The 17,168-nt window shown below is 44.1% G+C and overlaps 1 long non-coding RNA gene across 1 annotated transcript in view; it reads left to right on the top strand.

Annotated features, from left to right (window-relative positions):
* LOC107181132 overlaps positions 1-16,892 on the top strand; it is a 37,083-nt gene extending 20,191 nt beyond the window's left edge. The window contains exon 4 of the long non-coding RNA XR_006221234.1: positions 16,044-16,892. This is a non-coding gene — a long non-coding RNA (uncharacterized LOC107181132). The remainder of the gene's footprint in view (positions 1-16,043) is intronic.
* Positions 16,893-17,168: the final 276 nt, after the last annotated feature.

Here is a 17,168-nt window from a genome sequence, read left to right as displayed (position 1 = left end):
AGGAAGGTGTCATAAATATTATTCACGATTAAAAATTTGTTTTAATGTTTATTTATATTCGAGAGAGAAAGAGACAGAGCACAAGCTGGAGAGGGGCAGAGAGATGGAGACAGAATCCGAAGCAGGCTGCAGGCTCCGAGCTGTCAGCATAGAGCCTGACGCGGGTCTCAAACTCACAAGCAGTGAGACCATGACCTGGGCCGAAGTCAGACACTTAACTGACTGAGCCACCCAGGCGCCCCTATTATTCATGATTTTAAAAGTTCACTGTGGCTGTTGAAGGGAGACGTGAGTGGGAGTGGGGAGACAGTTGGGAGGTAGGCGCAAGAGGTGAGGGTCAGAGACACTGGTGGTTTGGATAGGGTGTTGATGAAAATGAGAAGGAATGGATGGTTTGGGTCTGCTTTAGAGGCAAGGGCGACAGTACAGACTGAATGTGGAAGGTGAAGGTAAGAAAATGATCAAAGACAAGCCCTAGAATATTTGTCTTGATGTTGGACGGTGGTGTTTTCTACCGAGAAGGGAAAAGAGGGGCAGGAGCAAGTATATGATAGAAAATCAATTTTTATTTCAGCCATATTAAGTCTGCAGTGCCTCCCAGACTACCTAATGAAGGCACTGAGAATAGGAGTTAAATCTTTCGGGAGATGTGAACACCAAAGACATAGTTTGGGTATTACCAGTACATGGGATTGGAGATGACCTCAGAGAGCGTAGATAGAAAAGAACAGGGTGCTCGAGACCCAGCGTCTTGGGGCAGTCTACATTAGTGGTCGAGCGAGGGAGGGAAAGCCAGGAAAGAAGATGGAAAAACAATAGCCAGTGAAGTATGAGAAAATCAGGAGAGTATGGTGTCCAGAGAACAAGCGAAAAAAAGGGAGTAGGTCAACATAGTTAGCTACCACCAGGTGTCTCAGTACGATGTGGAGAGAATAGTGACCAGGGTGTTAGGCAACATCACTAGGTCAAATGGAGAAGGGTGTCTGCACCAAAACAAAGCAACTGAAGTTTGAGTCCAACGCTGTGAATATCCTACAGTACTGTATAAACTTAATATGTCTCCAGATTATATGAAGCATCTTTTCACTATTTGTAGCTCGTATCTTTTCTTATTTCTATAACTAAATGACCTAAACAGGTCCCTAAATGTTTCCACCCTTATGAACACATGTTGAATACATTGAAAACTGGCTTCAGCGATATCCATTGACTTTCTTGTTCCTCCCTACATTATCATACTTTATGCGAAACCAAGGGTATTCAATGCAGAACAAGAGGTAGAATTAAAATCAATTAACATCTGCCCTTGGTGGAAAACATTTTTCTGAAAAGAACTTTGAAATCATTGGCGAAAATAAACTTTGGTGATTATTTCTGGGTTTCAATGATTCAAATGATACGTTGTCCCCATTTTACTATAGAAAAACAGTGTCAGCTTTGTGTAGACTTGTAAGTGAATTGCAGTGATGGAAAAGGGTCCTGTGTGTCCCACCCCAAAATTCTTTTTTTATGAGTTTTTTAATGTTCACTTGTTTTTGAGAGACATAGAGAGAGTGCAAGCAGGGGAGGGGCAGAGAGAGAGGGAGACACAGAATCGGAAGCAGGCTCCAGGCTCTGAGCTGTCAGCCCAGAGCCCGACGCGGGGGCCCGAACCCACAAACTGAGAGATCATGACCTGAGCTGAAGTCGGACGCTCAACCGACTGAGCCACCCAGGCACCCCCAGCCCAAAATTATTACTTTTTCTATTTCTACTTAGAGATTGTCTTCAAGTATAGGACAATCTCCACATTGGAAGCCCGTGAAATTTCCATTTGTGGAGCCCCTAAATTGAGTTGCTATTGGTAGCTGTCTTTCTGTCCTCTGATCACAAGGAGATATGCAGGATGAAATGGGTGAAGGGGGTCAAAAAGTACACACTTCTAGTGATAAAATTAGTCCTGGGGAGCAAAATTGGATTGTGTGTTTGGAAGGTGCTAAGAGGGCAAACCTGAAAGGTTCTCATTACAAGAAAAAAAATCATGTTAACTGTATGTAGTGATGGATGTTAACTAAATTTATCACAGTGATCATATCACTACATGTACATACATGGAATCATGTACACTTGAAACTGTCACGTAAACTTGAAACTTGAAAAGTATTTAGGCACGGAATGAAAGACAAGAAGACATTCAGGCCATTACTTGGCTCTGAGAGAGAGTCCAGTCTTGAGCTGTTACTGTTTGTGTGACCATTGAAATCTCCACCCTGCAGCTATATTCCCAGGTGCCCAGTCTAGTCCTCTGCTAACAGCAGCTATGACATCTATACCCCCTTTTTCAGCGGTGAGAGACAGGAACAAAATCTCCTTTTACCATAATTGATATTCACACAGAGCCACCAAATTTGAGCAGGAACATAAGAAAGAGACGAAAATTCAGTTGGAGATGGAAAAGTAGAAGTTATTTAATAGAGCTCTTCTTGTAGGAAATAATTTTAAAAATGGGACGCCTGGCGAAGACATTAATTAGAACATTTTCCGAAGTTACTCTTCGCGGCTGTGGATAGGGAGCCGTTTTTTTTTTTGTTTTGTTTTGTTTTTTAATCACACTTCTTTGGAAAGCTTACTCTAAAAGCAGCCTTTAACTTTCTATGATGCTTTCAAGTCACATCAGTGGGTAAGGAAGTATGGAATAAAATCGGGTGTATCCTGCGTTTCCTCTAATGGTATTCTCTAACACTAGAAATCCCACATAACTGATATTTCTAACAGAGGCCTTGAAGGAAGACAAGATCCCAACGACAAAAATAGTAATACTTCCGGGGCCCCTGGGTGGCTCAGTCGGTTAGGCATCCAACTCTTAATTTTAGCTTAGGTCATGATCTTGCGTTTTGTGAGACGGAGCTTGGGCTCTGCCTTAACAGCACGGAGCCTGCTTGGGATTCTCACTCTCCCTCTCTCTCTCTCTCTCTGCCCCCCCTCCTTGCACCCTCTTTCTCAACTAACATTTCATTAAAAATAAAAAAAAAAAATGAAGATGAACTCTGTAAAAAGATTCCTGATGGATTTATTTCATTTTACCCTGCTTGTTCGAAAAACTAGCAATCAGGAGTTGGAGGACGTGAGGCACGGCTCTCCGGTAGTTAAGTGTGTGATCCTGGGAAGGTCTCTGTACCTCAGTCTTCTCATCTGCAAAATGCAGGGCTTGGATTAAAGAAGCTTACAGCTCTAACATTCTGAGATCCTGTATTAACCACAGCATATGACTGATCAGAGCAATCTACGTGAGTACTGGGCCAGTACAATTCTCTTCCTCCACATGCTCTGGGGCACAGCAATTCCAGTCACGCCGCCTAATGTAGTCTAGTTCTGCTTTAAAGTGGAGGCTGGTTAAATTATTCATGTGAATGCTCTTTGGAAAATTATAGACCTCTTTGAGTTTATCCTGTGTTTCCCACTAGACTATCAGTGTCTGAAAGACATTACTTTCTCTGTTATTCCCTATTCAGTGATCAAGTATCAACTAAGTATTTAATGTACATTGAGGAGCCAAGAGACAATTAGAAACACATAATGCAAATTTGGTTCATGAAGCGTTGATAAAGAAGAAGACGTGAAAAACAGCCAAGAGGAAACAACTAAAAATCAGCAAAAAGCTGACTTTAAGGACTTTAAGTAACGGACTTTAAGGATTACACAGGCATGTAGTTAAAGTGCAAACGAGAGCAAATGTTTGTTCTATCCATGCTTCGTGCTGTGAGGAGGAAATGTGAAAAATAAAAATGACTCTTCTTGGCTACCTCTTCTTCAGTGCTCTTAATTATGAGAGTCTGTGCATGTGTGACTTTCCAACCATTTTATGGGCATGAGTTTCTAAAATAATAAATGGAATCTCTTAAGGGCAAGGGTCATTTGTGTGTGTGAGAGAGAGTAATAAGTTGAAAGCAATGAATCTCATTTTTCTACATAACTTACGGAAAAATCATTTTCCTTAATTTGGAATGAAAACCAAGGTTAAGTGAAATTTCTTAAAAGAGCTGAGAGGAACATTTTTGAGTGTGGAAAGGAAGGTGATTTGGGACAGAAAAAGCCTGAAGATAGGGAGGGATGATTGTTGGGTGAGATTCAGGGGAAAGATGCATTCACTGAAGGGGCTATCTTCTCTTTATTGGTGGTTCAGACCAATTGAGCAAACATTTCTGGAAGATCAGCCATGCTTAGACTCAGAAGTGGGAGGGGTGAGGTGACAGATCAAATACTGTGGGCTCAGAATGATGTGCCTTTTGTGTCCAGTTTCCTCCAGGAGGATGCATTTGGCTGAGGTCCCCCATGGCTCCCAGATCCCCTCTGCGTGTGACCAGTGCATGGTCACAGCACAGCCTGTGGGGTGGTTCTAGAATAATTATTGTGGTTTTATTTGCACCATATGGTATCAACTTCTTCTAACAGGCCACTCAGTAATGCCTATTTTAGGAAATAAATTTTACCTGCTTATGTCCCTGCAAGAAACAAATTTTGCCAATATGTAATCATCAGTAAATATTCATGCTTAAAAGCAAAGCCTTTGAAGACCACTTCATTTGGATTTTGAGGCTTCCTTGTACTGAGAAAACAGGAAAAGTGTCAAGAGAGAAGCAGTGATAGAATTAAGTGATAGATCTACAGAAATCAAACTTCTTAAAAACAGGCGTAATAATTACATATTAGTCAGAACTGATTTGAGTCTGGACCTAGTTTTAAGTTAAAGAGCTGTCAGGAATGGAGCGGGAGGGGGACAGAGCTGAGTTAATCACAGGACAAAATGACAAAACACCCAAGCTTTGGGAAGAGAGGAGCCAGGCCTGCTCCAGTAACCGCGGTCACAGGAACCAGACATTCAGATCCTGCAAGATGGCTTCATTCTCTCTAGTGCAGACAGGCACATGGAGAAGGCCTGCAGCTCTGGCAGCACAGGGCAACAGAGAGGAGAGCTGTCTCCCCCCCACCCCGCTTAAGTTCACAAATCCCCCAAGGAAGGACTTGGTTGCGGCTGATTTGAGTCATGAACTTATCCCTGAATCAACGACTGTGGCCTGGGAGGAATATAACGGGACTGGCTTAGCTTGGTACCTGTATCTCTAGAGGCACACGGCCTGATGAAAACTTTGTTCTGGAAGAACAGTAGGTAGGTAAATGAAGGTAAAACAGGAACTATGGAATGGCCATGAGAACTATCATTTATGAAGACTCTACTAGGACTCAGGTGCTTGCACGTTATTATTCTGATAAATTACTCCAGCCACCATGTAATGCAGGTATTTTTATACCTATTTCATAGACTGCAGAAGCGTTAACTATCTTTCCCAAGGTCATACAACTAGATAAAGGTACAGTGAGATTTGGATCCAGATAGATCTGATTCCAAAGCCCAAGTTGACTCTGCTAGGACATTCTGCCAAAGGAAGGAAGGAGGGAAGGAAGGAAGGGAGGGAGGAAGGAAGGAAGGAAGGAAGGGAGAAACACTATACTGACTTTATCTAGATTCAGCAAGGATGGGCAATATGTGGCATATATATTTTTACTCCCAAATTCTGTACTACCTGGACATTATTAATTGATCACAGGCTCTGATTTCTCAGCATGGTACTTTAATCACGGCAGACCGGCACATGAGTTAAAACCTGTTGGCAATAATTACAGCTCAAACGGTTGGTTTCAGGTCTTGGAGGTTCACAGCACACGTGCATTCTTCAACTACTAACCACACCACAGTCATCTTTCTGCAGATTTTTAACATTACAGCACTTGATGACGGAGGTGGAAATAAAGGAAATGTGCAAGACTACAGCATCGGCAATACTTTATATCGAAAAGCATATAACCCATGGGCCTTTGATACTGCTTGCTGAGATATCAAAGGCAGTTATGGAGTTTTAAAAGAGACGTGGTATAAAAATTAGGCCAATAATTTACCGCAAGGGTGAAATTCTGCTTCATTTCTCCATCCGCTGAGCCTCAAGGAGTTCTTACTTGAGGAAGTATGAGATTAACATCTGGTTGAGGCATAAAGGCAAGGAAGGAGTTAAACAACAGAGGAGGGTTAAGAATAATGTCCTACAAGGAAAGGCACTCTTTCAACCTTGATGGGAGACAGAAAGTGAAAAAAAGCGAAGAGCTGGCCATGTATTTTCAGCAGCCTGAAAAAAAACACCCTGAGGCCACTAAACCAATCCAGAATATTAAAATTTTAAAATGCTACTGGAAACAAGATTAGCATTATTTTCCTTATATGGATCCAAGTCTAATGGATATGTTTATTTAACAATAAATATAAATTCTGGCCCCATGTGACCAGGGTTTTAAAATAAGTCAGGACAAAATGCGGAAATGAACAAAAATAAATGTAATAAAATATGCCTACCTCTTTTTTTTTTGGTGCACTTTGCTTGATTTTTATGGAAACCCGTTTTGCTGCCAGAATCATGTTTCTGTTTGACACAGGTCAGTTTTTTATATTCTCACAGAATTGTGGCATGCAATAGAGAGATGCGAAATAAACTCGGGAATTATAACTTCTATAAGTCAAATGGAATTCCTATGTTTCCGAAAAGTCTTTGCAATACTATTGTACCAAAACTATCTAGTTAATAGATATCTATTCAACCTCTTTGTCATTTTCATTATGAATTTCTTCCTCTGGATGATACAATGCCTGTTTTCTTGAAGCATTTAAACTTCATTTATTTGACAAGCACAGTTTTTTGCTAACATAGAAAATTCAGATTCACCAGGGCATACTTTCGGTGCTCCAAGCAGTTTCTCCTTCTTCTTTCTATATTGCTCACATGTGCCTCGGCTTCCATCTCCTGGCTACTGGCTGGCAACCCTGCCCCTTCATCTTTATCACTAAATCCTCACTCACAGCTCTCTGGCACAAGTACAGCCACACCACTGGTAACATGAACTTGGAAGCAAACGGCATAATCTCAAGACTCTCAGAATCCAGATCTCAAAAGACAAAGGAAAGAGAAGATATGACTGCGAAAGAGAGAACAAGAGACATGATAGCATAAGAAGGACTCAGGTTGGCTTTGAAGATGGAGGAAGGAGCCATAAGCCAAGGACAGCTAGCAGCACCTAGGGGGTGGAGGGGGCAGGGAAACAGATTCTTCCCTAGAGTTTCCAGAAAGGAATTATATCCTTGATCCCAGCTCAGTGAGATCCACGTTGGACTTCTGATCCAGATAACTGTACGAAAATAAATTTGTGTTGTTTGGGGCCACAAAGTTGGTGGGTTTCTTTGCTGTAGCATCAGTAGGAAACAAAAATCTCTCTTCCCTGAGATGAATACCTTTCAGGACAAGTCATGCGTCTGGTCATCATAAGTTAAGACTACAATCAAACCTCACCATAATCTGTTCATTATAGGATTTCACGAAGTATGGGACTCTCCTAAACAAAAACATAAGCCCCAGAGTCAGGGTTGCAGAGAATCTTTACCATATTAAATTAATTTTCTTTAATTTTTTTTAATGTTTATTTATTTCTGAGACACAGAGAGAGAGAGAGAGAGAGAGAGAGAGAGAGAGAGAGAAAGAGAGAGCAGAGAGAAAGAGAGAGGGAGACACAGAATCTGAAGCAGGCTTCAAGCTCTGAGCTGTCAGCACAGAGCCTGACGCGGGGCTCGAACTCACGGACAGCGACATCATGACCTGAGCCAAAGTCAGACACTCAACCGACTGAGCCAACCAGGCGCCCCAAATTAACTTTCTTACTTAATAATGATTTCTTACTCTCTTTGTTAAAGGCCTCTAAGGAACTTACTCTTATTGTCCATCCAAATTTATTTCACATCCTTCATTTCACTGCCCTCTGGTCCAGTGCCTCTGATCAGTCTTGTCACGGTCCTGTCTGCCTCTCTGCATTGTTATTCATGGATCCCTGGGCCTAAGGCACTTCCCTCCCGATGCCAACTAATTTGCCAAACCAGAATATTAAGATTTTAAAACACCAGTGGAACCGAGATTAGGGTTATTTTCCCAATTCCTCATTATTTGCTTCATTTACAGTTTGAGCCCGCACCCTCATGACTGTCAACATTTCCTGAGACTTTCCTTTCCTGCAGGAAGTGGTGTAACCAACCAATAGTATCTCTGAACACAGAGATACTATTACAGACACAGGTAACAAATGCAGTGAGAAGAGGAGAGGCTGTGAGGTGTTGTGTGGCATCATCCTCTCTTTAAAAGGCAGGGCTGGGGCGCCTGGGTGGCTCAGGCCGTTAAGCGTCCGACTTCAGCTCAGGTCATGATCTCGCGGTCCGTGAGCTCGAGCCCCGCGAGTTCGAGCCCCGCGTTGGGCTCTGTGCTGACAGCTCAGAGCCTGGAGCCTGCTTCGGATTCTGTGTCTCCTCTCTTTCTCTGCCCATCCCCTATTCATGCTCTGTCCCTCTCTGTCTCAAAAATAAATAAACGTTAAAAAAAAAAAAATGCAGGGCAGAACCCAGAGCCCCTTTTTTTCTCTCGTCACACTGCCTTCTGAGTTCCCAGAGTCATCCGAGTTTATAACTGGCTGCATCCAAGCCATCTATCTCGGGCTGCAAGCCCCCGGGGAAAGGAAAGAGACTTTATCTTTCTTGGACTCGTTTCCGTGTTGTACCAATTACGGTGCCTTCCACAGTGTTAATAAGTTCCATCATTTGGTTCCAACATCTATAAACTGGGCGTCATCTTTGTGTTTCAGTGGCAACATAGTTTCTGTTTTAGAGTAACAGAAGCAGGCTACCTCGCTTCTGTTCCCAGTTGTGCTACTTCCTATGTGCAGGCGTTTGGGCCAGATACTGAGCCTCTCCCCGGCTTGCCTTCCTTCATTGACAACAATAGGACCTCATTTAGGGCTTTTCTGAGGATTGAATGAATTCATGTACGGAGAACCCTCGTAAGTGTTTGCATTATCGGTCAAGTTTTCATAAAGATCTCACGGGGTGCCTGCGTGGCTCGGTTGGTTAGGTGTCCAGACTCTTGGTTCTCAGCTCAGGTCATGATCTTACAGTTCATGGGATCTAGCCCCCCATCGGGCCGTGCCCTGACAGCGCAGAGCCTGGTTGGGATTTCCTCTCCCTCCCTCCCTCCCTCCCTCCCTCCCTCTCTGTCTCTCTCTGTCTCTCCCCCCCACCCCTGCCCCTCCACCGCTCACATGCTCACACTCTCTCTTTCTCTGAAAATAAACAAATAAACATTAAAAAACAAAAAGAGCTTCCCACCAGAGCATTCCACGTTCCATCTCCATGGGGCGCAGAGGGGGACAGAGCCTGGGTTTGGTGGAAACTTCACCACTCATTAGCCGTATGGCCTTGGGCAAGTGGCTTCATCCCTTTGGACTCATTGTGTATAAAGTAAGAGGAGCGCTTTCAAAAACTAATTCCAAGGATTACGTGATGCAAGTCGCGCAGAGGGCCAGTAGCAGTGTCTGGCGCATTAGTAAACACTAAACATGCACTTTAACTAGCCATCGACAAATCCCCTTCGTGGAGCATGTGGCATGGCACGCGAGTTGTTTTCTCTCCATCCACGGAGAGAGGAGGCCTTGGGCGGCTCAGTTCTCTCCACTGCTCACGTGCTTGTGCAGGGGTGGAAGCTGTCGGTCTTGGGGTTCTGGCCCCGCATCACGCACTTCCATCACGTGAGCCCCCAGCAGCCGCTAAGGAGCCGTGGGTGGCATCCGTGCTGAGCATCATTAAGCAATTCCCAACCTTCCAGTTTCCAAGGACGGCAGGGGCCCCCACTCGTTAAGCCCTGGGCCGCACACCCCAGCGGGCAAAGCTTCGACGGTGAGTCCTGCCGTCTGCCTCAATGCGGGAAATCTGCCCCAGGAGTCGGATTCCAGCCTCTTCTCTGCAGGCGGCTCCAGCCTGTCAGTAAGCAGGACTGTCACCCATCGACTCCCCGACGACCTTCTCCGCAGCGAGGGCGCCACTGCTGGCTCGGCCCCGACTCCTGGGCGGCCAGCTGTCTCCCGTGAACTTCCTCCCTGCGGCTCCCGACACCATCGACCGCGAGCCACAGCAGGAAGCCCGAGAAACATCGCTGTACTTGAAAAGGATGTGCTCTCACCCACGCGCGTTCACGTCACTGCGCTGACAACCAATTTATATGCTAAGTACAAGGTGAAGACACGCGGCAGCACGGAGAGGAAATGAGCTGACTGGGAAGTGGTCAGTCTGGAGTGCCTGGAGGTCCCCCCGGGCAGGGGGCCCTCGCTTAGCCTCGCTAACCGAGCAAACGCTGCCGAATGATGGGAAAGAGGGTCTGGACCACATGCTAAAATAGCGACAGAATGTTCAGGGAGAAATTGCGTCTTTCTGAACCTACTCCTTGACTGCACTGTCATCTTTCACATATAAATGTACTGAACCATAAAATTCTGCACAGGAACTGGCCTCACGTGACCACTTCCACCTGCAACGTTTTGCCATTCTCTCCACTGGCGGATTTCCATCTAGGTTGTTGGTCCGACACGCTCCAAAGCCTCGGGGTGGTGAGCTGAATAATGGCCCCTCAGAGACGCCCGTATCCTGACCCCAGGAACCCGTGTGATTATGTTATGTTGTGTGGCAAAAGGGACTCTGCAGATGGGATTAAGGCAAAGGTCTTGAGATGGAGAGAATATCTTGAACTTTCCGGGTGGGCCCTAAGTACAATCACAAGAGTCCCTAGAAGAAGGAGACAGGGAGATTGGAGTCTGAGAGGGAGATGTGACCATGGAAGCAGAGGTCAGAGTGTGCAGGGCCGTGAGCCAAGAAATGCAGCCTCTAGCAGCCGGAAAAGGCAAAGAAAGGATTTTCTTCTAGATTCTCCAGAAGGAATGCAGCCATGCCGACCCATTTTAGACTTCTGATCTCCAGACACGGAAGACAATAGAGCTGTGTCGCCATAAGCCACTAAATTTGTGGCAATTTGTTGCATCAGCCTTAGGAAACCGGTACATTCCGAGGAGGGGATGCAGGACCTATCCTACCGTCTGTACTGTCTGTACGAAGCAAGCCATAAATGGGCAAGACGTCAAAATAGTATACGTTGTTTACCAGTTCCTAATCATCTGCATTACACATAAAACAAATAAAAGTAATGATAGCCAGGGTAAAGATTTAAACTCTCCAGTATTTGTTTTTAAGGTACTAAAAAAAAAAATAATTTCTGGTCATAGGCGTCAGTGGGTTAAAGCCTATAATTTTTCTGCTCGTTATGAGTTTCCTCCCCTTTATGTTTCTTTATTTATACCATTCTCCTTCTATTCACAAGGTCAAAGCTTGTGGTCTAAATTGATCGCTTTTTCTTGTCTCAGAGACTTGCCCAGTCAGGAGAAAAGCTCTGCTGTGGTTTTTAGCTCCCAGAAACCCCATGGGGCTACTTAGTTAGGCAGCTATGAAGTCTGCTTTATTCTGAGGGTGGAGTCCTGTTTTGAGGATGGGAAAAAAGTTCTTTCTCCCAGGGCTGTTGAGTAAACCCAGACAGCCCCGCTTCCTCCTGTGCCTGGGGCACTGTTCTTACCACAACAGTCAGAGTCCCACAGTGGGGCATTTAGGGTCTGCAGGGGGCTGTGGTCAAGGACCAGGAGCCTGGGGTGGGGTGGCGGCTGGGGGGCTTGTCCAGTTGACAGTCATTTCAGATGTGTGCCTTCTTCTGAATGAAGACACGTTCTGAAGGGAAGGTCCCAGGCTCCCCTCACAACAAGCCTGTCACTTGTCATTCTACGAGGCTGGTTACCTTCTGATGTTCCTCCAGTCAAAATTACACAAAGGCACTTTTTCTTCAAGCTTGGCACGAAATCCCATTTAAACCTTTACTTGAGTGAGCGTGAACCACTCTCCCTGACTTGAACACCCCTTCCTCTAGCCCGTCTTTTAAGAACCCAATCTTTGAGAATATTTCAGAGAGGGCTCTCCCACTCCTCAACATCCCTCACATTTGTCTTTCTAGTTTTCTATTAAAGTTCCAACTTAAAACAAGGTCACAGTCTAAGTCTATAGGTGAGCCTAGTATTTTGAACTCAGAAAACTCTTCCCCACAGATGTAACTATAGCAACAACAAGGAACCAGGGCGGCCACAGAGAGCCATGGAGGCCATGCACTATGTGGCTTCAGGGACTTGTCTGTGCAAGGCCCGTTGCCAACATTTACGAACGTGCAAGGCACCGCGCTGTGCATCGTGAGGATCAGTTCATTCCTTTATTACCCACAAAATCTTATTATTTGCATTTTACAGAAGGGGCACTGGGGTTTTGAGATATAAACTGTGAAACGCTACAGTCAGTAAGCTGGGATCCAACTCAAACCCAGGCCTGTTTCAATGAAGATATGAGATATTTGTAACAAAGCCAGCAAAACACAGGGGCGCCTGGGTGGCTCAGTCGGTTGGGCATCGGACTTCAGCTCAGGTCATGATCTCACGGTCTGTGAGTTCGAGCCCCGCGTCAGGCTCTGTGCTGACAGCTCGGAGCCTGGAGCCCGCTTCGGATTCTGTGTCCCTCTCTTGCTCTGCTCCTCCCCCACTCATTCTCTCTCTCTCTCTCTCTCTCTCTCTCTCTCTCTCTCTCTCAAAAATAAATAAAACATAAAAGTTTTCTTTTTTTTTTAAGCCAGTAAAACACTGGGAAGTGATGCTGTTGCAAATAAAGCATAAATAATAAAACTGGCATGAGAAGTCGCATTGGTTGGGTTACACATTTTGTTGGAGCTCAAGGTAAAAGAGTTGTTGTAGTAAGAAGCCCCCACACCCCCCACCTCTACCAATAGAGAGGATTTGTCTCCAAATACTGAGAGATTGATACTGGGGTCCTAATTTGTATGCCTGCTCTAGAACAGTTAAAGATGAGAATGAGTGGGAAAAATAAAATACAGTACTCTCTAAGTGAGTTTCTCAAACTAGCCATCAAGAAATCCTAAATATTTCCAAAACCCTGCTTAAAGATGCACATCATTACTTAAACTCAATTCTACCACCCCATGAATTATTTGACCCTTTGAATAACTGTAATAAATACAGCAATAATGATAAAGGTGAGAACTGAGCATAAAATAGTATCATAGTAAGTATGATTTCATATATAAGGAAGCTTAATCTGTACAGTAAGAAGGTACATACATTACAGGGGTAACTGGTTGATGAGATATGGTGCCCATTATTTGAAAAATATTGGGTATTAAGACCTTGCTTAAAAATGCAAAATCCTTTGTTCTAATTGTCGTTTCTGGGAAGATCACATTTAACATGCTTCATTTTCATTTTTTTTCCCTACAAATGTAACTTGCTATAACTCTGAGTGCCCCTGGAAGTGAATTTTTGTGGATGCAAATGCCAATAAAAAGTGGTATCTCTTCTTGATTTTTATATTTTCTGGAGATGTTTTCATTTGCCACTCACTCTCCTGGTACTTTCTGACATCTGTTATAACTGTACACCTTACTTCACTATGATTTTAAAATTCATATGCTTTTCTCCTCCACCCTGACCCAACTATTAGATTGTGAGTTTGCCAAGTTTCTCAAGGACGCCTTGTTCATCTTCTGTGAAGTTATTCACTAAATGTTAGGTCTTCTATGTAATGAGCACTATACTGGGATCAATAGCCCTTGCCCTAGTACAGTTCTTGGCTTACAACCGATGTTAAAAGAAACACACTTACTAAATATATGGGTATTTCTTAACGTGAAAAATTCAACAAAAATTAGAAAGATTTGGACACTCATGAAAATTAGTAGAAATGGGGATTTTGATAATGGGGGAGGCTAAGCATGTATGAGGGCAGGGGATAGGTGGGAAATCTCTGTACCTTCTCAATTTTGCTGTGAACCTAAAACTGCTCTAAAAAAATAAAGTCCCAATAAAAACAGAAGTGGAAATGTTTCCAACTATTTTGCTTAATATGATCTTATCTCTCCAAGGGCAATGTAAAAGTGGCCTGTAATATCACAATATGGCACCGAAGAAGCTTTAGAATATACTGTATTTGCTGTAATGTCAGACTATGGGCAAAATGTTCCATGGTATTTAACTGGGGTATCATTAATTTCCTTCACTGGATCCTTGATTTACTTAAACCCTAAATTGTTCTTTAAAATATCACCATTTGCAATACCTGGTCATTCAGGTGCAAAGTCTCCTTACTGTAGCTCATTTCCTGTCCCCTGGCCCAGGCTGTATCAGTTCCTGTGGGTCTGATTTGTGACTTCGCGGCAATACCCCTGATGGGCAGCACTCACGGGCCCATCTTTAGACACGTTAATAAATATGGAGCGTGTCTGGTTGTGTTGTTCTGACATCTCTCTGAGAATGCTATTTTCCTCATGAGAAATCATCCCCGTCTAATTTTCACGACTACAAAGTGAAAGTCATTCAGTCGATACTGATGGCTCAGCACGGACCAAGGGGCACCAGTCCACCCCAAAGATAGTGTACACATGCTTATTAAGACTATTAATATTATAATTGTAATCTCTGTTTCTTTTCTGAGCTGGCAAACTCTCTCCAGGTTTTGTATGTGAGGCTCTTGTATGTGAGGCACTCAAGATGATAATTGGCTATCCCGTTAGGACGACCGATTAATGACATTATGTGGCTCCCGCCTCAACATGGTTGTGTTTCTTTTGCTTGTGCTCATAGTAAAAAAATAAATAAATAAAAAAAATTATAAAAAGAACAAATTTCTCTATGTTATCTTTTCTGGCAATCATGGACTTAATATTACAGATTATGTTTTACATATACAAGTATTAGAAACCTGATATATGCAATTTTCTCCTTATGCAATGAAAAGGAATAATGTAATGCAGGTAATTTTGAATTACACTTATTTGAAAAGAGCAGTGAACACAATTTATACTCTCTCATTTAACACTGCAAGCAAGGTAGTATATAAAAAACAAAGCAAAAGTTCTTGCCTGTGTTTTCTCTCAAAAGCTCAATGACTGACTTATCAGAAGTATGATCTCATAATCGATACTGAAAAGTGGAAAGCGATAGCCTTGATTTCTTAACCTTCACAGAAAGTTTTCTATAGGTAAAGGAAGAAGAAGAAGAAGAAGAAGAAGAAGAAGAAGAAGAAGAAGAAGAAGAAAGGACACTTTCAGAATCAGCTGACATATAGAAGAACGTAAAGCTGCAGAAACCTAATATTTAGGTATCGGTTTCAGAGCAAGATTTAGAAATGAGGTACAAGGTTGCCAGGGTGAATTCTATAAGATAATGTACAAGAGGAGCCAGGCTGGTGAATAATTGATAGGTGCCTAAGATTAGAAAAGCTAATTTACAGGCCGTTCCTATGTGACAGGCACTAGGGAGTCTCCAGGGAGCCAGTGATGAGCTGGACAGCGTACCAGGCGATGTTATGGTGCGGTTCCCTGCTACTAATCATAGAGAAGCACGTTATGGGCAGAATGGCTTTATGCCAATTTACACGCGTTGTATGAGATTGTTAAGTAGGCAATAAAAAGACAATAGAAAGGCAATAAAAAAGTGGTGAGGGCTGGGATCAGAACATTTTCGTGTGTATATCTCATGCATACTTCCAGCTGCTTTGTAAGTAAGACATGTTACACGGGCAGAAATGGTGTCTCACAGAGCTTAGCGACTGAGCACAGCACCCATCCTCCTGCCTCACCTTCTCCTATAAACTAAGCCCCTCTTAAAGAATTTTTACTCTCAACATTTAGTCTTAGATAAACAAGCAGTGCTTTTCACGCATTAGAAACGTAAAGCCTGCACCTCCTCAACCCCCAGCTAAATCGAGTTCTGTTTTATTCCTTGAGCAAAAGTACGGAAAGTGTCTTTAAAAATGTACTATCTTCCAGGGCACCTGGGTGGCTCCGTCGGTTAAGCATCTGACTCTTGGTTTCAGCTCAGGTCGTGATCTCCCAGTTTGTGAGTTCCAGCCCCATATCAGCTCTGTGCTGACAGTGCAGAGCCTGCTTGGGATTATCACTCTCCCTCCCTCTCTCTGCCCCTCCGCCCCCACTCTATCTCTCTCAAATAAATAAACTTAGAAAATTATGTAAAAATGTACTGTCTTCCTTTTATATTTCAAGAGCCCAGGAGGGGACTTGACAAGAAATCCAAATCGCAAGGAGACACATTTTCACCTGCTCCTACCTGTTGAATCGCATCGGATTCTCGCACGGTCATCCCTGGACCAGAAATACGCTGAGCAACCAAACACAAGCAAATGGAGAATGAACGACGCTCACCCCGCCCGAAGTCCTACCCCTATCACAAGACATTACAAAGCTACACAGCTTTTATGCGAAGTGTCTATTAATATGTACGCACAAAAGGAAGGCCTGGGAGCCCGCACTGTTGTGCTTCTTTTCATTTAACCTCCTTTCAACTCCGTGTCCTGTCTGAAGGAAATGAATTGCCCTATCTGATAGTGATGTTTTCCAAATGTTCTGGGCACTGAAATGAGGGCTGGCGTCTAACGGGAGGCTCTGGTAGCCTTTCATTCGTGCACGCCGGCCAGCAGCAGCTGACAGCAGGGTCAGATGCTTGAGCGCCTGGTGCTTAGTGGGGGCTTAACTGTCTGCCCATTTTCCAAGCATTCCATGGTTTGCTCACTGGTGCCACGGAACTCCTGTGTCCACTGAACCCCCACAGGAGGAATTTGGTAGCTAAAATGGCCACTCTGCAACATCCTAAGCGTTTGAAAGGGCTCTCTCTTCCACGTTGACTTGCCTCAATTAGTACGTAGGCAGATGGCTATCTGCAAAAGATTTGGTCCCGCAACCTTACTCAGGCAAGGCTGATGTACCAAAGCACAGGCACGCATTATGCACTGGTATACGCATGCACTTTGAGTAGCAGAAATACCGCATTGAAGGAACAACACTTTAAAACAGCAACAGGAGGGGCACCTGGGTGGCCCGGTCGGTTAAGTGTCTGACTTCAGCTCAGATTCTGATCTCACGGTTCATCAGTTTGAGCCCCACGCTGGGCTCACTGCTGTCGGCACAGAGCCTGCTTCAGATCCTCTGTCCCCCTTCTCTCTCTGCCCTTCCCCAGCTTGAGTGCGCACACGTGTGCTCTCTGTCTCTCTCCCTCTCTCAAAAAGAAAAGAGCATTTGGAAGTGGCAGGATCCACAGGAGCCAAGGTGATGCGACGGAGGTGGTGGCTCAGAGGGGGCTGTGGGGGTGGGGGGGTGTATCTCCTGAGTGTC

The sequence above is a fragment of the Panthera tigris genome, chromosome A1 (assembly GCF_018350195.1).
Source record: "Panthera tigris isolate Pti1 chromosome A1, P.tigris_Pti1_mat1.1, whole genome shotgun sequence".
Lineage (NCBI taxonomy): Eukaryota > Metazoa > Chordata > Mammalia > Carnivora > Felidae > Panthera > Panthera tigris.
The sequence above is the reverse complement of the archived record's forward strand: the minus strand, read 5'-3'. Positions and strand labels throughout refer to the sequence as shown.